General features: G+C 37.6%; 1 protein-coding gene across 2 annotated transcripts in view; it reads left to right on the top strand.

The window, feature by feature from the left end:
- Nucleotides 1–23,877, top strand: part of LOC106880822 (sorting nexin-13) — a 97,001-nt gene that overhangs the window by 10,916 nt on the left and 62,208 nt on the right. The window contains exon 1 of one of the 2 annotated variants that reach the window (XM_089355196.1): nt 14,541–14,660. The exons of the other annotated variant lie outside the window; for it this stretch is intronic. The gene's annotated coding sequence lies outside the window, so the exon portion shown is untranslated. Of the gene's footprint in view, nt 1–14,540; nt 14,661–23,877 lie in introns of those variants that run through there. 2 annotated transcript variants of the gene reach the window in all.

The following is a 23,877-nucleotide window of genomic DNA, read 5'->3' as shown; positions in this document are numbered from 1 at the left end:
GCTACACTAGGGACATGTATTCTCTCCACTGTCCCAAGTCTCTTTCTGTATCCTAACAGATTTTGGTGGTGGCCACAGCAAAGCATAGCAAATTTTGCCTGAGTGTGAGAGTTACTTATATGCATCACTTTTAATTGTAAAACCCATAAACTGAAAAAAACTAACGAGACTCTGCAGCAGCCAGTAGTCAGCTCAATGGAAGTAAATAAATGTAGTTATTGTGATGAATAGAAAAGGGTCAACATTTTGATGTTCAAGTTTTATTTCGAGGAAGAGAGTTTTGTGTGTTGCATTTGAATTAGGTTTGGGAAGTAGTGATAGTAATGGAGATTTGCATCCCTGTCTAACTGTTTGTGGCTAATGAGGCTATTGGTGCAGCAATGTTTGTGTTTTTTATGTTTGTTTGGGTTGAAAGTTAGAGATAGTGTTTTTACTATATTCTTCTAGTAGTGTTCAGAGGTGTTGTTTGTATGGGTGTTTCCAGTGACTTTTCTTCTTTTTGTAATGTAGTAGCAATGCCTGTAAGTGTTGAAGTTTGTTGAGATGGGATGGACACACTGATCCTTGCATGTCTAGTTGGCTTTTCATTTTTAGTATGTTTTGTTGTATATGTGGTGTAAGGTGTGGTCTGTGTACAACCTGCGTTGATGTGTAGTGTGCTATTTTTATGTACTTTGCAAGTTATTGTGTTTTTCTTTGTGATGAGATTGGGTCACAGGCAGGACTGGCATCATCCATGGGAAAAATAGAGCTTTATCTGTAAACCACTGTTGTTCTTTTATGTTGGTTAAATATACAGTTTAATTTCTTTCTATCGACTAAACATTGTACACTGTATGTAGGTGCATTATTTTGCTTTCTATACTGTTCTCTTTCTCTCTGTCTGTCTGTCTGTCTGTCTGTCTCTCTATGTGTGTGTGGCTGAGTGTGAATGGTCAGTTCTATTATTTGATGTTTTTAGATTTTATTAAAAAAAAAAATTGATTTAGTAGCTGCTTACTGTAAGTCTTTTGTAATGGAGTGAAGCTCTTTAGGCGATTGGTCTAGGATTGGAGTAAATGGGTAGTTGTGCTTGGAGAATAGTGGGGTTGGGGGATGTGAGTATTGTCATCTGTTTAAGGTTGTGTGTATATATTTAAGGTGGTGTGGGAAGGTTGTGTAGGTATTGGTTGAAACAATTAGGTGAAGGGATGAATTTTTGTAATACTCCATACAGGAGAGGGTGGGAATTTGCAAGTTCTGAAAGTGTTGTTTTTATACATTAAGCACTCCTGGCAGTTTGACAGGTAGTTTAGCTAGCCAGTGTTTTATGTTGTTTCTTAAGGAGGTGTTGAGTATTTTTCTGTACAAGTGGATAGCAGGAGATCAAGTCAAAAGCTCTGCTGATGCCACTTATAATTAAAATGGTGTGTGTTGGGGCTTTTTTGCTTGGTGAAACTTCTATGTATCTTCAGTTTATGTATGAGGAGTAGTCTGAATCAGTATTGTGATTTAGAGAAAGGATGTGTTTCAGCAATGTCAAAGAGTTTTCTAGAGTTTTTGCTGGGGAGGGTGATTCTACTTCACTCAAGGTATTGTTAAATTTCTGCCTAGTTTCAGATTCTGGAATTTTATAGTGTTGGTTTGATTAGTTGTATTGATTCCTTCACAACCAATCTTTTTCTTTTGGTATGTGTATTTTTGCCAAACCAGAGGTTTTTGATATTTTAGATATCCTTTATAATGTTGTGCATCTGATGGAAGGAAGGGGACAAAATCATGATACAGGTAGTAAGAGTGCACTTTTCATTTGGTGTTCCAGTCTTCTTTATGTAATTTTTTGAGTGTTGGAGTTGTTGGTTTGTTATTTGAGGCTGGTATTATGGAGTGGCTGCTACTAATTACTCCATCGAGTGTTTTGCTGTTTGTTTTTGTGGTTTTAATTGGACAGAAATGATTGACAGCTTTCTTTTTTTTTTTTTTTTTTTTTCCTGCTGTGTATTTTATTTGCTATATCTGAGTTTAGATGCTTGAAGCTAAGTTTTATTTCTGTTATGTGCAGTGTTTAAAGTTGTCCCTTCTTTTTATCAGGTTGGCTTATTTTCTTATGTATAACTGGGGTTGTTCTTGTTACTGTGTAGGATTTTTTTTTAATGATTCAATTATTTCTTGAAAGTATGTATTATGTTGGTTGCTGAATTCTGCAAACTTCACTGGACTTTTTAGATGTTTTGGTGTTTTTGCTTTGTTCATTAATAAGAAAGTGTATTGTAACTCTGGGTTGGTGGTCAAGGGTGCATTGGGAAATTGCTTGGCTGTACCTGTGGAAATTTCAAAGTTTAGTGAAAATTTTAAAATTTGGTATATTGATGTAATTTTCCATGCTGAATCTCATTTAAAAAAAAAAAAAGTTACAGAGATTTAAAGTTTGATCATTTTTACCCTGTCAGAAAACAAGATTTCGAAGCTGTTGCTTTGTGTATGACTGCTTGTGTTGTCAACTATAAACAAATGCAATATTTGTGGAATTCTACTTTATGCACGCCATATAACCCCTCATAATTTAAAAATTTTTTGGAAATTTCAGAAAACTTTTGTGAATTTGTGTTCTAGACACAGGAATTCATGCGATTATAAAGAAACAAAAAATAAAGATAATTTTAGTGCATGATTTAAAGCCTATTTAGCTGTTATTTTCTGCATATCTCAAGACCACCTCATGTATTTTAAGCATTTAATAAGTGAAAAATGATCATGTGGGTAAGCAGCTCCGTAATAACTTGGCTTTTTACTGTGAAAACAGGTACCTATATGTCTGTGGCTTTGGATTGGCTAAAATTATCCAAAATTTGCAAACTTTAAAAGTTAGTAACTCTTTAGTTATTGATTTATGATGAAAATGAATTTCCTGTCAATGATTACCATACAAAACTATATCAACACATCAAATATGCAATCAATTGGAACAAAAATTGAAAAAATTGAAAAGTGGCTGCCAAACAGAAAAGATATGATTGTTTTGCTAAGTGTTAGCTTGGTGTGTGGGGCAAAAGAAGACATCTGAGTTGTAGTTAGCTTGGTGAAGTGTGTGTGTGTTCAAAAGCACAGGTGCAGGCATGGCTGTGTAGCAAGAAGTTTTCTGCCCAACCATATGATTCTGAGTTCAGTCCCACTGCATGACACCTTGGGCAAGTGTCTTCTATTATAGATCTAAGCCAACAAATTCCTTTTATATTCTGAGTTCCATTTTACCATTCATCCTTTCAGGGGTTGATAAAATTAAGTCTCAGTTATGTTCGTGCTGGGGTTGATGGCTTTGACTAATTCCCCACCTCCAAAGTTCAGGTCTTGTGCCTATGCTAGAAACAATTATTATCAAGCATGGCTGTGTGGTAAGAAGATTACTCCCCAATTACATGCTTTTAGGTTCAATCTCATTGCATGGCACCTTGGGCAATTAGCTTCTACTTTAGCCCCAGACCAACCAAAACCTTGTGAGTGGATTTGATGGATGGAAACTGAAAGAAGCCTGTTTTGTGTGTGTGTGTGTGTGTGTGTGTGTGTGTGTGTGTGTGTGTGTGTGTGTGTGTGTGTGTGTGTGTGTGTGTGTGTGTGTGTGTGTGTGTGCATGCATGCACACACACACACATACACACATCCATATTAAGAGAAAGGAGATAGAATTTTGGATAATTATTTATTAGCACTTTCATCTCATTTGTTTTGGAGACTCATCAGATATGACCTTTTACTGAAATTTTTTTCCTTTTATATAAATCTGGAAGAGAATGTATTTTTTGTTATTACTATTTTAAAATGCTTATGAATTATTTATTAATTGTAATTTTTACAAAAAAATGGATATGAGAGGAAAGTTTTTAGTATTAGGTTATATTTAAAATTTGATATGGCCTCCAGATGTGGCCACCAGCTTCTTGAGTCACCCAGGAATTGCATCAGTTGATTTCATCAAGCACTCTTGTGGGATGGAAGACATAACTTCTCGTGTTTGCCCTTCAAGTTCTTCCTAAGTCTTTGGTTTGGTACAATAAACTTCTTCTTTTAACCAACCGCCCAAAAAGAAGTTACAGTGTGTTAAGTTGAGACTCTTGGCTGGGCACTCACATGGACCACAACAAGCCATCCATCTCCTGGGGAAGTGGACATTCGGCTGGATCTTTCTGATTTGGCAGGCACCATTTTTTATTTATGTTTTATTTCGTGTGTTTTCTACCAAAACACTTTAAAACTTTGTATACTTGTATATATTGTCTTATAGAATAGAGAAAAATTTTTATATTTGAAGTTATTTCATGTTAAAAGTTGTCGTATTTCGGTAATTTCAACCAATCACTGATGTCTATTGAGGTGAAAACAATTACTGTTATGGATTGTCAACAAAACGTTGTGCGGTGTAATGGGATCTTTTCCCTTGAATAAAATTAGTGCCCTTGTTTGTCAACAACAACTATCGGCGGTACTGTTATTTATGACATTGTTCATACGTTTGTGTTGGTTTTAGGGTTAGGGTTCGGATTTTAGAGTTAGGGTTAGTGTTATAAGTATTTTTGCCAAATTTGGTGAAAATCTGTTCAATACACTGCCACAAATTTTTCATCAAATTTGGCAAAAATACTCATAACCCTAACCCTAACCCTAACCCTAAAACTCGAACCCTAACCCTAAAACCCTAAAGCTAAAACCAGTACAAACACACAAACGATGTCATAAATAACAGTACCGCCGATAGTTGTTGTTGACAAACAACTACACTAATTTTATTCAAGGGAAAAGATCCCATTACACTGCACAACGTTTTGTTGACAATCCATAGCAGTAATTGTTTTCACCTCAATAGACATCAGTGATTAATTGAAATTACCGAAATACGACAATTTTAACATGAAATAACTTTAAAAAGATCAAATTTTCTCAATAACACTAAGAGTAAAAGATGTTTTATATGACACATTCTACCAGTGTCTCAAGTTTGAAAGTGTTTCATTAAGAAAACAAGTGGTGCCCGCCAAATCAGAAAGATCCCATTCGGCCATTCATGAATGACAAGAGCAATACGATTACAGATTAAATTTTCATACTTCAAAAAACAAAACCCAAAATTTGAGAAAAAAATTACAATTAATAAATAATTTGTAAGTATTTTAAAATAGAGAGTTACTTTTCAGTCACCCTGTATATGTGTGTATACATATGTGTGCATATCTATGTGTATGCAAGTATGTGTGTATGGTGAACCTCTGGAGGCTCACCAGATCATCATCATCATCGTTTAACGTCCGCTTTCCATGCTAGCATGGGTTGGACGATTTGACTGAGGACTGGTGCAACCGGATGGCTACACCAGACTCCAATCTAATTTGGCAGAGTTTCTACAGCTGGATGCCCTTCCTAACGCCAACCACTCAGAGAGTGTAGTCCACCAGATAGAGAATAAAAAGAGAAAAGAAAGCAGAAAGAAAGTGAGACAAGTTTTTGTTTTTTTTTGTTTTATCTGAGATGGTTTTTATTGTATTTTTATGGTCAGTAGCTTCACAGGTGTTTGAAGCTAATGACATTTCAAGCTGTCAGGTTTGGTCAGAGGAAAGAATAACAAGAAGAGTGGTAGAAAGGGGAAAAAAATGGAGGAAGAGAAACAGGATGGACAAGAATGAAAGAGAAAGGGGCTCCTATTAAATTGTATTGTACTCATATAGCTTCTTGAAGTTAATGACAATCCATGACATCAATTTCATTTTAGTCATTGTTTTGAGAGCCTCTCTCTCTCTCTCTCTCTCTCATTATTATATACATATTAACATGTGTGTAAATATACATACATATACATACGCACACACACACACATGTTGTGCAAAATGTATACACACACATGCAAACACATTGTATATGTATACATACACATACAAACACATGCACACACACCTTGTATGCATGCATATATATTTTATAACATCAAAGAGTTTTGAATGTTAGTCAAGGATTGATTTGTGATAGCTTTTAGCAAGTATGGATGCAGTCTTGACTATAAAATATGGAAGAAATCCAAAAGGTCCAAATCAGATTTAAAATGTAAACATACACTCACTCCAATGATATTCTTGGAGAGGGTCAAAGATGAGTATTCAAGTACTCGCATTTGATTATTTCACTCCAACCATATTTTCCACAAAAGTTAGGGACAGTACTTATATGGGTTAACTATGTAAATAGTGTTCGTAGCTTATTTAATTTTAGTGAGTGTCCACGTATATTATCCTTGTGAATAGTTTATTTTTTTAAACGTTTAGTTTAGGTAAGAATTTTTTGATAAAATGTAATTCAATTGCCTTCTGGTACTGCAGGTCATACCTTGTGCATTTGTAGATGGGAAAAATCTTGAATTTGGTGTCTCCACATATTTCCAAGTACTTACTCAGTAGAATCTTGTGTAATTCCTAGTGTCTGATGTGTTGTCTGTGGATTCTTACACATTGGAAAAGAGAATTGTTGGTTTTGCCAATATAATTTTCTTCGCATTTGGGGCAAGTTATTCTGTATATGCGATGTGTATGTGTATATGTATACACACATATATAAATACTCACATATATGCATATGTGTGATTGTGTGTCTGTGTTTCCTTGTCTTGATATGTAGTAGTTATTGATTTTCACTGTCATACAAGCAGTGTCAGTAGTTTCCAAAATTCTGTAAGAACATGTCTAGTCATGGGGATATATTATCTTGCTTGCATAGATAAGGGTTGGCAACAAAAAAGGGCATCCAGCTGTAGAAAATGTGCCTCACTAAACTCTGCCCAACCCAATCAAGCATGGAAAAGTAAACATTAAAATGATGATGATGACTAAAAATAGTAGATTGAGATTAGCAGAATCATTAGATCATCAGAGAAAATGCCCTGTGGTAGTTCCCAATTTTTATGTTCTCTGCTGAAATCCCATTAAGGTCAATTTTGCTTTTCATCCCTCTGGAGTTAATAGAATAAAGTACCAGTCTGGTGTGGGGGAATGAAAATAATCAACTAAATCACTCTCCTCAAAATTGCTGACATTGTGCCTAAATTAGAAACTATTGGTAGGTTCATCAGAGCATCAGACAAAATTACTTGTGATATTTTTCTAGCTTTATATGTTTTGAATTCAAATCCTGCTGAAGTCAACTTTGCCTTTCATCTTTACAGAGTCAAAAAATATAGTACTGGTCAAAAAAACAGGGGTCAGTGTAATCACATATCCTCGCAGAATCTAAGATGGTAATCCTATATTCTTGCAGAATGGTACTTTTCTGCAGGCCAAGTGTGCTGGTTTCAATTCCAATTTCTTTCAGTCCTGGTAGCATTTAGGGTGTCATGTTAAATGCACCAATTACTACAGGAATAATTGTTGTCTTGGCCGTCCACACCGTGGTTAGATCCTGGTATTTATCATTTCACAAAACATTTCTTTGGTATTGACTCTGCTTATCATAGGGAATTGCAAGATCTATGATCTTACTCTGTAATCATGTCTGGTCTTCTTACCTCAGTAGTATGCTCAATCTTTATGGTGAAGTCTCACAAGATCTGTAATTCTCATTTTCTATCACAGCCTCTGGTTCAGGTTTGTACCACTTTATGTTACTTTGAAACCACATACTTGGCTACTATTCCAATGCACACTTTCACCTACACAGTCATATATGTGCTTGTACTCCATTTGTGCTAGCATACTGCACTCACAAAAAATGTGATTGATACTGTTGTCTCCTTCCCTGTAGATTCCACATTTGCTGTCACAGTTGGCATGATTTTTACCCTTCGACAAATTCAAGAAAAAGTATGTGAGCAAAGTACTGACCCAGGCCTTTGATACAGTGAATTATGAGGTGCTCTGGAAAATTTTGTCAAAAGCTGGTCTTCCTGATAAAATGTTAAGGGTAATGGTATCTTTGTCTGAAGGAATGATGGCAACAGTAGCATCTAAGTGTCAATATTTAGAAGCATTTTCTGTTGCCACTGAACTAAACAGGACTGTGTTTCAGCTTCCGTACATTTTTTCCATATTCTTTTCAATGATACTCCCAACATACTTTTAGGGATTACCATGAAGGTGTAAAATTCCAGTTTCAAACAGCAGGATATCCACTAAACCTAAATGGACAAAGCTTCAGATCAAGGAAGAGATTTTACATGATTTTGTATTGGTTGATGATTGCTGTTTGATTTCTCATACATTTGAAGGAATTCAAGACACAATTGACAAGTTTGCTGTGGCAGCTTGTACATTTGGGCTGATTATCAGCATCAAGAAAACTGAAGTTTTATTCCAACCAAAGCTTAGAACAGAACATACTCAAGATTCAGATATGATGATTGACAACAAGCCACTTGAATGCATAAAATCATTTAAATATCTTGGAAGTACAGTAAACTTTAAGAGCACTTTTGATGACGAAATATGTTAGATATCTAAAATTACAAGTGCTTTTGGAAAACTTTCTCACCATTTGTGGGATGAATATGGTATCACTTAAAATAAGTGTATACAGATCCTGTATTTTGAGCACAATTTTGTACAGAGTAGAAGCATGGATTCCTTATGAAACTTTGCACATGTAATGTGTGTGCAATATCATCATCATCATCATCATCATCGTTTAACGTCCGCTTTCCATGCTAGCATGGGTTGGACGATTTGACTGAGGACTGGTGAAACCGGATGGCAACACCAGGCTCCAGTCTGATTTGGCAGAGTTTCTACAGCTGGATGCCCTTCCTAACGCCAACCACTCAGAGAGTGTAGTGGGTGCTTTTACGTGTCACCCGCACGAAAACGGCCACGCTCGAAATGGTGTCTTTTATGTGCCACCCGCACAAGCCAGTCCAGGGGCACTGGCAACGATCTCGCTCGAAAATCCTACAGGAGCCAGTCAGGCGGTACTGGCAACGGCCACGCTCAAAATGGTGCATCTCATGTGCCACCCGCACAAGAACCAGTCCAGGGGCACTGGCAACGATCTTACTTGGCTTGCCGGGTCTTCTCACGCACAGCCCATTTCCAAAGGTCTCGGTCCGTAGTCATCGCCTCGGTGAGGCCCAATGTACGAAGGTCTTGCCTCACCACCTCAGCCCAGGTCTTCCTGGGCCTACCTCTTCCACGGGTTCCCTCAACTGTTAGGGTGTGGCACTTTTTCACGCAGCTATCCTCCTCCATTCTCACCACATGTCCATACCAGCGCAATCGTCTCTCTTGCACGCCACAACTGATGCTTCTAATGTTCAGCTTTTCTCTCAAGATACTTACACTCTGACGGGTATTCACATTGACATTACACATCCAACGGAGCATACTGGCTTCATTCCTTGCGAGCTTACGTATGTCCTCAGCAGTTACAGCCCATGTTTCACTGCCATGTAGCATGGTTGTTCGTACGCATGCGTCATACAGTCTGCCTTTTACTCTGAGTGAGAGTCCCTTTGTCGCCAGCAGGGGTAAGAGCTCTCTAAACTTTGCCCAGGCTATTCTTATTCTAGCAGCTACACTTTCAGCGCACCCACCCCCACTACTAACTTGGTCGCCCAGATAGCGGAAGCTATCGACTACCTCTAGTTTTTCAACCTGGAATGAGATAGAAGTTGTTTCCTGTTTGTTTGCAGTCTTTATTGCACCTGAACATCTGCCACAAACAAAAACTAACTTGCTAGTTAACCTGCCTTTGATGTTGCTGCACCTCTTATGTGTCCATAGCTTGCACCGGGTACATCTTATAGAGTTACTACCTACTCCTTTTCTACATACTGAGCAGGGCCATCTACCTGAAGGGGTTTGTGTTTTATCTACCTTCCTACTTATTAGGATTTTGGTTTTAGCTAGGTTGACTCTAAGGCCCTTCAATTCTAGACCTTGCTTCCACACCTGAAACTTCTCCTCTAGTTCTGATAGTGACTCCGCAATTAGGGCAAGGTCATCAGCATAGAGGAGCTCCCAGGGGCAACCTGTCTTGAACTCCTCTGTGATTGCCTGGAGGACTATGGTAAATAATAGGGGGCTGAGGACGGAACCTTGGTGGACCCCTACCTCTACCCGGAATTCATTGCTGTACTCATTTCCAACCCTCACCTTACTGGCCGCATCTCTGTACATGGCTCGCACAGCTCTCACTAGCCATTCTTCTATCCCAAGTTTCCTCATTGACCACCAGATAAGGGATTGGGGGACCCTGTCAAAGGCTTTCTCCATGTCAACGAAAGCCAGGTACAGAGGTTTATCCTTGGCTAGGTATTTCTCTTGCAACTGTCTCACTAGAAATAAGGCATCAGTAGTGCTTTTACCTGGCACGAACCCAAACTGCATCTCATCTAAATTGATTCGCTCCCTAATTAGTTGGGCTATGACCCTCTCTGTAACTTTCATAACCTGATCTAACAGCTTGATGCCTCTGTAATTATTTGTATCTAAAGCGTCCCCTTTACCTTTGTAGCAGTTGACTATGATGCTGCTACACCAGTCATAGGGTATGACTCCTTCGTGTATCACCTGGTTCGTAATACGGGTGACTAGGCTATAGCCAACACTGCCAGATATTTTGAGCATCTCTGCAGTGATTTCTGATGGGCCGGGGGCTTTCCCGGTCTTCATACTCTTAATTGCTTTATCTATCCTGGTACTATCAACTCGGATAGCTGGTCCCTCTATTGGGTCGACATAAGGCAGGCTCTCTTTCTCCCATTCATTCTCTTTATTAAGCAATCTATCGTAGTGGCATCTCCAGACCTCTTTCTTTGCATCCTCATTTAATGCAAGCGTACCATCATCCATGCGAACACATTTCTCTCCTACAACATCACTATTCTCTCTCCTACACTGTCTTGCAACACGAAATACCTCGAGTCTTTGGTTCTCACGGCGCAGAACATTGGCAAATCTTTCCTTATCTGCTTCCCCTCTGGCTAAATAAACCTGTCGCCTAGCCTCCCTTCTGGCACATTGGTACAATTCCCTGCTACCACCGTTCTTCCAGTCCTTCCAAGCTTGTTTCTTTTGTCTAATAGCCCTGTCTACCTCCTTGTTCCACCACCACGTTACTCTGGGTTGGGAGGGGACCTTACACCACCCACAAATCTGGTCGGTGGCTTTCAACAGGTTGTCCCGCAGAAATCTCCAATTGTCTTCCACGTTGTATGATGCTATATCCCCTTCTATTTCGTTAAATGCTTCAAGTAACTTGTCTCTAAGTCTCTGTCTGTTTGCAGGGTCTTTAAGCTTCCACACCCTTCTTCTCCAAGCCTGTCTAATTCTGGGCACCCATTTTGCCTTGATCCCAAAGTCGCTAACTACTAATCTATGTTGTGGGGTACATTCTTCGCCAGGGTAGGTTTTGGCATTTATAAGCCGTCCTCTTTCCCTATTTCTGGCGAGGATGTAGTCGATTTGGCTAGAGTGTCTGCCGGAGCGGTAGGTGACTAGGTGACTGGCAGGTTTCCTGAAGTTGGTATTGCAGACCATAAGATTGGTTGCATCACAGAACTCCAGCAGTCTGGTTCCCTCCTCGTTGCGGGAACCGAAGCCATAGCCTCCATGTATGCCATGGAAGCCCCCAGCACGACGTCCGACATGACCGTTGAAGTCTCCAGCCACAAAGAGAAGGTCCCTGTCACTCGTCGACGAGGTAGTTTGCAAGAGGGTGTCATAGAATTGGTCTTTCAGACCATCTGGTAGCCCAGGTTGAGGTGCATAGGCTGAGATGACAGTAGCTAATCTATGATGAAGCTCTAGTCTGATCTTAAGTACTCTGTCACTTACTCTAACGACCTCGATTACCTTATCCACCCATTTCTCCGCTAGAAGTATTCCTACGCCCCCGACCCCGTCAGTGTTCCCTGCCCAGAAAATCTTGTACCTGTGTTCTTTGCCTGTGAGGAACCTTGCAGAACCTCCTCTCCATCTTACTTCCTGGATGCAGCACATATCTACGCATCTCCGTTCAAGCATCTCAACAATTTCACCAGATCTACCTTTCAGCGTGCCGACGTTGAGAGTGCCAATCCTAACAGTATGGGTGTTGGGGGTGTGGGCCTGTAGCCTGGGAAGGGGAAAAGCAGTGTCGTGTACCTGAAAAGAAAACTTGCAATTGGAAGAATTCATAAGCAAAACAGTACCTACAACCTGCAAACATTTCTCAACCTTAATGCGCTACCCAAAGGTAGGGGAGAGGATGGCCAAGGCCACTAGATGGGTTCCGGGAGACAGCCGAGGTTGACAGGATGACAGAGGGATGAACTTCCGGTGGAGGGGGCGGGATGACAGAGGAATGAACTTCCGGTGGAGGGGGCGGGATGACAGAGGAATGAACTTCCGGTGGAGGGGTGGGATGACAGAGGAATGAACTTCCGGTGGAGGGGTGGGATGACAGAGGAATGAACTTCCGGTGGAGGGGGCGGGATGACAGAGGAATGAACTTCCGGTGGAGGGGGCGGGATGACAGAGAAATGAACTTCCGGTGGAGGGGGCGGGATGGCAGAGGAATGAACTTCCGGTGGAGGGGGTGGGATGACAGAGGAATGAACTTCCGGTGGAGGGGTGGGATGACAGAGGAATGAACTTCCGGTGGAGGGGGTGGGATGACAGAGGAATGAACTTCCGGTGGAGGGGGTGGGATGACAGAGGAATGAACTTCCGGTGGAGGGGTGGGATGACAGAGGAATGAACTTCCGGTGGAGGGGGTGGGATGACAGAGGAATGAACTTCCGGTGGAGGGGGTGGGATGACAGAGGAATGAACTTCCGGTGGAGGGGGTGGGATGACAGAGGGATGACAGACGAATGAACTTCCGGTGGAGGGGGTGGGAGGGCGGGTTACCGCCAGCGAGTAGATAGGGCTCTTAATTGTAGATTTTAAATATTTGAGAGACAACAATGCATAAATCGTAATTTTTTAAAAGAGCAATGAATTCTGGGTGATTAGAATATAACGTAGCATGAATTTAGGAAGCTTAGAAAATGAATAAGCATGAATTTAAGACAACAACTGAATTCAATTGAATTTCATGGAGAGAAACAAGATAAATAGGGGGCAAAACTAAAGCGCAAGGTATTGAGATGGTTTGAGGCCGTAAATAAATAAAAAAATCTCTATCTTATCTGCATCTTGGGTATTTCGTCGTAGTACGTCAGCGAGATAATTTAGAATGGGTTTCTCATTTATATATAGCCAGAACCTGAAGACCTTAAGGAAAAACTACGAAGGGGAGAGAGAGGATGGAGGGGTAGACAGAGGCATGGCGGGAGAAAAGATCATCATCATCATCATCATATATATATATAAAGAGAGAGAGAGAGAGAGAGAGAGAGGGGGGACCAGTCAAGCAGCACATCACGCTGTAATTCTTGGGCTGAGAAATCAACACTTAAAAGCCATAATTTTAAGGAGCGATAAGAATTTTTGAATAAAGGAAAATGGGTAGTGGTGGGTAGGTACCGCCAGCGAGTAGATAGGGCTCTTAATTGTAGATTTTAAATATTTGAGAGACAACAATGCATAAATCGTAATTTTTTAAAAGAGCAATGAATTCTGGGTGATTAGAATATAACGTAGCATGAATTTAGGAAGCTTAGAAAATGAATAAGCATGAATTTAAGACAACAACTGAATTCAATTGAATTTCATGGAGAGAAACAAGATAAATAGGGGGCAAAACTAAAGCGCAAGGTATTGAGATGGTTTGAGGCCGTAAATAAATAAAAAAATCTCTATCTTATCTGCATCTTGGGTATTTCGTCGTAGTACGTCAGCGAGATAATTTAGAATGGGTTTCTCATTTATATATAGCCAGAACCTGAAGACCTTAAGGAAAAACTACGAAGGGGAGAGAGAGGATGGAGGGGTAGACAGAGGCATGGCGGGAGAAAAGATCATCATCATCATCATCATATATATATATAAAGAGAGAGAGAGAGAGAGAGAGAGAGGGGGGACCAGTCAAGCAGCACATCACGCTGTAATTCTTGGGCTGAGAAATCAACACTTAAAAGCCATAATTTTAAGGAGCGATAAGAATTTTTGAATAAAGGAAAATGGGTAGTGGTGGGTAGGTACCGCCAGCGAGTAGATAGGGCTCTTAATTGTAGATTTTAAATATTTGAGAGACAACAATGCATAAATCGTAATTTTTTAAAAGAGCAATGAATTCTGGGTGATTAGAATATAACGTAGCATGAATTTAGGAAGCTTAGAAAATGAATAAGCATGAATTTAAGACAACAACTGAATTCAATTGAATTTCATGGAGAGAAACAAGATAAATAGGGGGCAAAACTAAAGCGCAAGGTATTGAGATGGTTTGAGGCCGTAAATAAATAAAAAAATCTCTATCTTATCTGCATCTTGGGTATTTCGTCGTAGTACATCAGCGAGATAATTTAGAATCTCTACAACATAAAATGGCAAGATATGATATCAAATGTCAACATTTTAGAAAAATGTGCTCTCTCCAGTATCAAAAGCATCATGTTAAGAATTCAGTGCAAATGGGTTGGATATGTTTGAATGAAAGATGATCACATTCTGAAAATTTTTTCGTATGACCAACAAGCAGAGAGATACCACAGTAAAAGAAGTTCCATCCTTAGGTATAAGGCTAAGTTGAAGCAATCACTAAAATCTGTACAGCTTTATTTGACATTTTGGGTAAGTTATTGCTTAGACCAATCTGTGTAGGGTAAAATGTGTCATGTTAAAGAAGACAAATTTGTCCGAAAGCTTCTTTTATTTTCACTTTTTTTTTTTTCTTTCTTCCAATCCTTTCCTTCAAACACTCATAGATTAAAATCAATTGGAGTGACCATCATCACCGTTGTTGTCATCATCATTATTATTATAATTAAGACAGCAAACTGGCAGAATCATTAGCATACCAGGCAAAATGCTTAGCAGCATTTCGTCCATCTTTATGCTCTGAGTTCAAATCCTGTTGGGGGTCTGCTTTGCCTTTCATCCTTTTGGGGTCAATAAATTAAGTACCAGTTGAGTACTGGGGTAAATGTAATCAACTTAATCCCTCCCCAAAATTCCAGGCCTTGTGTCTTTAGTAGAAATTATTATTATTATTATCATTATTATTATCAAGGTGTTGAGCTGGCAGTATTGTTAGCATGCTGGGCAAAATGCTCAGTGGCATTTTATCCATCATCTTGTCCTCAGTTCTGCTGAAGTCGACTTTGCCTTTCATCCTTTTAGAGTTGATAAAATAAGTACCAGTTGTGCACTGGGGTTGATGTAATCGACTTATCCTTTCCCCTGAAATTGCTGGCCTTGTGCCAAAATCTGAAACCATTATTATTATTATGAAGCTGGCAACTGTTAGCATGCTGGATGAAATGCTTGGCTGCATTTTGTCTGTCTTTACCTTCTAAGTTCAAATTCTACAAAGGTTAACTTTCAGGATCAATAAAATAAGTACCAGCCAAATACTGGAGTCAATGTAATCAACTTCCCCATCCCTTCAAACACTGATGGCCCTTTGCAAATATTTGAGACCATATTGTTATTATTGTTGTTAATAACACAAAGAACGGTTGGTCAGAGAATGTGAGCAGTTGTCAGATGACAACCCTCATCCTTCACTACTCAGATTAACCAAGGAAATGCTGTATAAACATCAGCACAGTCATTGAAGCACCCTCATTATATATCTCAATGTTGTTACTGGCACATGAGCTAAGAAAATGGAAATTGCTCTTCTGCTGCTACCACCACCACAACCACTACTACTACTACTACTACTACTAATACCACCACCATCTTATCAAAGTCTTTGTGCTTAGATTTGCTTTCACTAAATTTCTTGGCAATAATATTTATAAGCGTGTCATCCTTTAAATGCAGTGAGTTATTCTTTTTTTTTTTTATGGAAATAGTTGGAGTACTCTGGAATTTTATGAAACAGTTTCACAAAAGTTATCAACTCTCTCAACAAATCAGAAGTTATAAGACTTGTAATTGTTTTTAGTAGCTACCTCAGTTCATTCTGCTTGTGTAGACCTAGGAAAAGTAATTTGAATGACTGCTACACTTGCAGCAGACTATATGGAAGCTTCTTTTGTTGAGAAAGTTGTTTATTGTAATTGTATCTTGCTAATTGTCATAATTATATCTTGTTTATTGTTTTAATTATATGTTGGTCATGAAGTCTTCTAACTTCATACATTTCCACAGTATATTAAACCTTTCATTATCAAATTTCTAAATACATACATTGCTTACAGTTTTTAATTGATTTGGAAAATAATAATAATAATAATAATAATAATAATATTTGGAATAATTATAATTTGTAAGACTTTAGTATGATATTCATGTTTGAAACCACAAAAAGATTCTTTATATAAATTAAAGATGGAAGGCTTTGATTTAACCCTTTAATGTTTAAAGCAGCCTTATCTAACTCAAATATTTTATCTGTTTTATGTTCAAATTGGCCAGATCTGGCCTCTCATACTTATCCTACAATGTCACTATAAAAATATAAAAATCACATTATCAAAATTTCAAAGCTACAAGATAATACATGATTAATTCAAAATGATGTGAATAAATAACTATTACATTTGACAAAGTAATTTGAATACTAAATTGTTTAATCACATTAATGCAAGTTTTACTTCAGAGAACCAGAAGTGGTTTCAGGTGGGTTAGTATCTAATAACTGTTATTTAATAATATTGTATACTGTAGAGCAGAAAAGACAGTCTCAGTTTTACTGTCCTCTCTTAAATTTAGATTTGTTTCAATTAACTGTGGTTGATTCAGTGTCACTGAATTGATTTAGTTTCAAGCATTCTAAGCATACATTTATCTCTGCTTCTTATCAGTCTCTGGAAGTCTGCATTCACAACTGTTTTAAAATTTTGACAGGATCAGATTAATTTCTTGATAACTAATTGCCATTGCAAAAACACATTACCATTTCACAAGTGATGAAGAAGTGATGTATACATCAGTAGAAGGTACTTAATAAAGGAAGGCTTATACAAACATGTGGAGGTAGTGGGAAAAGCGATAAAATCGGACAGATCTGAAGATGTTGGGTGTCATAGATGAAAGAGATTATATGCAAAACCAAGATAAGTGGTGACACTGTACTGTAGACCTATCTAAACCAAATCCTTATAGCAGCAACAGATGTTAAAGCAATAATAATAATAATAATAATAATAATGATGATGATGGTGGTGATCTGTCAATTATTATTGACTGCAGTTCCAAATTAATTTTTAAGTTAATGCTAACATGCTAGTTTATGCAATAAAATTCTAAAGATAGGGTTTAGGCTGTGACTTGAGCTTTTATATATAGAGATTATTTAGTGTGTTTTTATGTGGAAGTAAAGGATGAATGCAAAATACAGCAAGCTGAGAAAAAGTCTACAATCATCGATGTAGAAGATTTGTCGTTGGTTGGAAACATTTATAGGTGATGTTGTATAACTCCAGGTCAGTCACAATTGAGTAGACTTATGAGGAAAGCCTTCCATTCATGACCATCTGTTTTAAAATATATCGGGAACTACATGCCCTAAAGTATCCTGCCTTTTTAAATGTGTGTGCTTGCTTGTGTGTGTGTGTGTGTGTGTGTGTGTATGTGACTTGCTCTCTTTTATTGTTCATGATGGGAAGACTGGAGTAGTCTAATGGACAGATCTAATGTTTTCTTTTATTACACCGGTGGCTTGGTACAGTAAAATAAGAAAAGGGGTCATAGAGAGACCAGAAAGTATTGTATAGGCAAGTGGCACATCAGATACAGACTTTGTAGGTACAAAATGAACATAAGGCCCAGTTGTAGATTTATATTATGTACCCCCCCCCCCATAACTACCCCTATTTTATTGTATGTTTTGCCCTGTTCGCATGGGTAGTTTGGTTTTTTTCCAGTATAGCATGGTACTAGTTGTCATATCCTTTGTGAAATACAAGCTGAGATCAGTTTTCACCTCTTTGTTCCAAGTCTCCACAGGTTCCATTCATTTTGAGCTCTTATACAGTATCCTTATACTGAAATGGGTATAGACCCCTTTTGGTCATAAATGACCATGGGATTGCATTTAGAAAGTTCCCCCCTGAGGCACAAGTCCAGGCAAGTTGTTTATGGAAGAGCAGCAGCCACCCATGCATACCAGCCTCCCCTCTCCACACCACTGATGTTATCCAAGGGAAAGGCAAAGGCCAATACAGCTTGGCACCAGAGACATCGCAACTCATTTCTATAGCTGAGTGAACTGGAACAACATGAAATAAAGTGTCTTGCTCAGGAATGTAACACATAGCCTGATCCAGGAATTGAACTCATTATCTCATGATGGTGAGCCCAGCATTCGAACCACTGAGTCATGTGCTTTCACCACCCTTATACTATAACAGCTGCTATCCTCCATATGTGTCACATGCCTATATCAGCACAAGTTTCTCTCTTGCTCACTACATTTGATTCCTCACATATTCAGTTCTCCTCTATCATTCATGCATACTAATGTTAGACATCCAGTTGAGCAAGCTCACTTCACTTCTTTCTACTCTTCAAAAGTCCTCTGTATTTAAGACCTACATCTCACTATCATATAGTATCAACCATTTCACACAAGCATCATGCCTTTCACTCTGATGGGGAAGCCCTTTATTTCCAGTTGAGGTAGTAGCACCCTGAGCCTTTTCCATCCATTTTTATTCTAGCTGCTATGCTTTCAGAACATCCACTCCCCATTGCTAATTAGTTTTTGTAGGTAAATGAAGCCATTAACTACTTCTTAGGAATTGCTTGGTCGTTAGAAGAATTTATTTCCAGGGTGTTCATTGTGCTTATTTTCTCTGTGTACTTGTTACAGATCAAATGTGTTTTTGTTGGCTTGCCTGTGGTGCCTCTACACCTCTCTGCATCCATTGTTTTACACTAGTTACACCATTTCAAATTGTTACCTCCTCCTTTTCTGTGCATTGAATGCAGCCATTTCCCTGATGGTAGCAGGGTTCTATCTTCTTTCCTCTTTACTAAAACCTTAGTCCTTATGAAGTTTACTTTTAGGACTTTTAATTTTATGTTTTGCTTCCATGTTTGGAATTCCTTTTCTAAAATTTGTGCAGAGTCTGTGATATGAACTAGGTCACTGTAGTACAGAAATTCTCAGACAGCTAGTCTTAAGCACTTCTGTTATGGCTTGAGGTTGAGAACTGAGCCCTGATGGATGTTTAATTGCAAATTAAATTCACTACTAAACTCCTTACTCTCATTTTGCTGACTGCACTTCTGTACATACCTTGTAGCAGTCCTAATAAGCCATTCATCTACCTGCAGCTTCATTAGTGACCACCAGATTATAGACTCAGATACCTTGTCAGAGGTCCTCTCTAAGTCTATGAGTGCTCAATATAGTCTACACCGAGTTAGCACTTCATCTGTCTTTGTTTCCCTAAGAATAGAGCATGTTTTCTACCTTGGTCTGAGGTTATAAAGCTATTTTAAAAACAACAACAAAATAGTTACTGATGGGGTGGGGGGGACTCAGTATTGAAGACTGGGGCTGATATAATCAGCTATATCCTCTCCCAAAATTTGTGGCCTTGTGCTTATGTTAGAAAACATTATAGACAAATTCAGTTTTAAGATGTTTGTTAAATATTTTGATGTAGGGCTCTAAGTATTTTACATGCTTTTATTTTCTTTCTTTTTCTTTTTTTTTTTGTTTTGTAATTCTTTTGACTTTAATAAGATCAATATCATTATTATTTTATCTTGGCTGCACTTTTCATTCAGCTTATCTATTGTTCTTGTAATTATGTATTTTGATAATTTGATATCTTTTTTTAAAGATAATCAGGCTCTTGAATTACCAGTTTTACTTGTATAATGTACAACATTTTGTGAATCTAATTTATAGAAATCAACCAAAAGTTGGATAGTAGATTTTTTCTTTTGTGAAAAACAATAAAATCTTATTTGTTTCATTTCATTTTTGAGATTTTCAAGACGGGATATATTAATAAATATTGATTTAATCCCTACATCAGGTGAAAGCATATGGCCCAGTGGTTAGAGTGTCACAATTGTAAGATCATGGTTTCATTTCCTAGACCAGGCAGTGCATTGTGTTCTTGGACAGAAAAACTTCATTTCATGTTGCTCCAATCCATTCAACTACAGCTAGGAATTTGACCCTGCAATTTGACCTGGGAATTTGGCCCTAGGAATGAGCTGGGAATTTGAGCCTGCAATGGACATAGATTCCATTTAGGGGTATGTGGGGTGGTGGAAGTTGTGATCTTAGTCACTTATATGCTATGGAAACCAGGTAAGAGTCTGACCTTATGAATCCTAGGAATCCTGACAGACCTTACTAACTGATCATACATCCAGTTATGTAAATAAAGTCAATTTTTGGACACTTTGTGACTCATTGGTATCTATTAAATCAGCCATTGAAGTTGTGATACTTATATCCTTTCAGGTGTTAGTAGAAATGAAATAGCTACAAATGTAAATAGAACTTGGACTGCAGATTGAATTATCTGGTTATTTATCACCTATGTATGCTATGATGTTCTCCATAATTTCATATTTAAGTGCATATTTATTAGAAATCAAATTAATTAAAAAAAAAAAAGAATTGGGTTTCTTATTGTCTTATGTTATGATGTACAAGTCTCCGACAAACCCAGTATCTTAGTAATTAGATTGCAGTTATATTTATTAAATGAGTATTTAAATTGAAATGTATTTAGTGTAACAGCTGTTGATCACACACTCACTTTTCTTTATCGTATCTGAATGTTGCTAATATTTTCCTCTGTAACAGATTTCACTGATAGAAAGTCAACTTGTTATTGGACAGTGTTTGTTGTTATGATTTACAACATAGCAAAAGTAAATCATTTGTTTTATAGAAATTTATTTATAATCTGAACACACTTACATGATGTTCTAGATTTTAACCATGTAAGACTAAATTAGAATTGACAAGATATGCATTCAGTGCTTTGAACACTCAATTTTTTTTTTATCTCTTTTTCAAAAGTATTGTTTAGATTGATTTCTGCCCCTGTACTTTAACTTAGTATAACATATGTGATCAAACTTTGTTCTGTTAGTTTAACCTAATGTGTTGCTGAGATTGGACAGCTCATCTCAGGACTAGATGTTTGAGCCAAATAGTGCAGAGGAACAGCAGCTGTGTCTACTGTAGCCACTACAAGAACATGCAGGCATATGTATCAATGTAGAAGCCTCTTCATAGCTGTTTGACATTTTAGAAATAACAGCAAAATTTCTCTCAGTTAATACTCTGCTCTTAAGAAGTACTATTATATTGGACAGTGTAGTCCTGGATATATGAAAAAAGACAAGATGGTCATAACTGAAATATCTTTGAATTACAGGTTCAATCGATCAGGGTTGACTTGTGGCTGAACAAAAGCAATAACAACAGCAACAATAATCGGTGTATTGAAATAGAGTGAGCAGTGATGGAAAGAATATAACAGATGTAAACTGCCAAAGTGCACTTAATATAATTTATCATTGCATATCAGAGTTAGCAGTTTAGCTTTCAGCTAGACAGAGGTCAAAATGTATGCACAACAATAAATTTGTGGGTTGTATCTAGTTATTCAATCAAATACCCCTGTACTACAAGGCTGCTTGATTAGATCTGATTTAAGGCTGTGCAACTGGCAGTTTATTTATTAGGGTATAAGGGTAATAATATAAGGTTACCAGTTGAACGTTTGACAGTTCATATCCCAGAACTGCACAGTATTCACAATCAAGATGGTTAATTATTGTTTTTTTTTCCTTTTTTCTTTAAACCTTTAGCATTTAAACTGGCCATATCCAGCCAAAATATTCTACCTATTTTATGTTCAAACTGGCCAGATCCAGGCTCTCTCACCTACCCTACAATGTCATTGTGAAACTAAACAATTGCATCATCTTGAAGCTACAAGATAATGTATGATTAAGTCAAAACAATGAATAAATAAGCATTACATTTGGCAAAATAATCTGAATGCTGAAAGTTTAATCATGTGGATGACATCTCCAAAATTTAAAATCCACTGATTTTTACACCAACTTATGTACACTATTGTATATTTATTTAGTCATATATTGGACTAAATATGGTCAACTGGTCAAGAAGTTAACACTGCAGTAACACAGTCCCAGGTTTAATCCCACTGCATAACATTTAGGGCAAATATCTTTCGCCATCATACCAGGTTGGCCTAAGCCTTTGTGATTGAATTTGGGTTGATGGAATTGTACCTGAGATTTTAAAAGTTCAACCATGTCACTCTGTCAGGCTGATTCTGGTCAAGGAATTATGTCAAGCTACTTGCATACTAATTCTATGAGCAGGTAATTCAGTTAATCAAACAGTTGAAGACGCATCATGAAAATTGGAGATCCATTCACTCTTTATTGTTAGTGATTCTCTCATCACTGCTTCCTGGACCAGGCAGTGCACTGTGTTGTTGAGCAAAACTCTTCATTTTCTGCTGTTCCAATCCACATAGCTGTAAATGAGTTCTTGCAGTAACTGGGAGGTTGATCCTACAATGACTTGGCATTCCTTTCTGGGGGTGGGGAGTGGTGTGATCTCAGTCACTTATATGCCATGGAAACCGGTAAGGCTCTGGCTTTAAGTGTCCTAAGAAGCACGACAAACCTTACTAACTTACCATACACTCAGTGTAGTAAATAAAGCCAATTTTTTGACATTTTATGAATTGTTAATAGCAACAAGTAATCAGCCATGTACATTTTAGTGGGTAAAAGAATGGAGTATAGATAGACTTCTGTGCTGTGCTGAAAAGGTCTAATAAGATTAAAACCATTCTGGAATTGTGTCCCATATTCACTGGAATAATTGACAAAAGTATTAGTCATTAACTGACATCATTGCTTTCTCAAGGCATAATCATTTATGATCATCTTTTCAATACTAACTATATTAAATATGTTAATATCATCAGCATAACCCTGTTGTTACCATATTTCTATTGAAGTACACTGCCATTGCTTCACTTAATTCTTCAAATAAGGAAAAAAATTAGTAAAATACAGTTGTATATACCAGGTGGTCATCTATTGGTGAGACAATCCCTTCTAGATTAAATTAAGTTGGAGGCTTGAATTTTAAATCAAAGAGTAAAGAAGAAGGTGTACAGAATGTACACACTTAATATTTCTTTTAGTTACACCTTAAGATCTTATTTTCAGTCATTGGTTATTAAGATCTTAAAATTTCCAGTCGTTGGTATTTACGATCTTAAAATTTTCAGTTATTGGTAGCGATGTGTAGCACCATTTCATCCTTTTTTTGGAATTGTCATTATTGAGCTGGTGTTTGGAAGATATATTAACAGAAATTTTGATGGCAGGTTTTAATTTAGAACTCTTTATAGTAGGAAGTTTATATCATAGAATCAAGGAGTGGTCTCAGGTGAGTTGGTATCAAAAGGGTTAAGTGGGTTAGTTTACCTAGATATAAATAAATACCATGGTATAAATACAGCTAACCAGTGCAAGTAGCTGAAGCTCTTTAACTTAAGAATGGTTGCTTAGCTTTTGATTCTCTATCAGTCATATGAGCCAGAATCCTCTTCATTGTATTCTTAGAAGGAAATTCTCAGCTACTATTTTTCATTCAGCTTATCTATTGTTCTTGTAATTATTGTATTTTGATAATTTGATATCTTTTTTTAAATATAATCAGGTTCTTGAATTACCAGTTTTACTTGTATAATGTACAGCATTTTGTGAATCTAATTTTTAGAAATCAACCAAAAGTAGTAGTTGGATAGTAGATGTTTTCTTTTGAGAAAAACAATAAAATCTTATTTATTTCATTTCATTT

Source organism: Octopus bimaculoides, chromosome 1 (assembly GCF_046866305.1).
Source record: "Octopus bimaculoides isolate indiv1 chromosome 1, ASM4686630v1, whole genome shotgun sequence".
Taxonomy (NCBI): Eukaryota; Metazoa; Mollusca; class Cephalopoda; order Octopoda; family Octopodidae; genus Octopus; species Octopus bimaculoides.
This window is presented reverse-complemented; position numbering and strand designations above follow the sequence as displayed.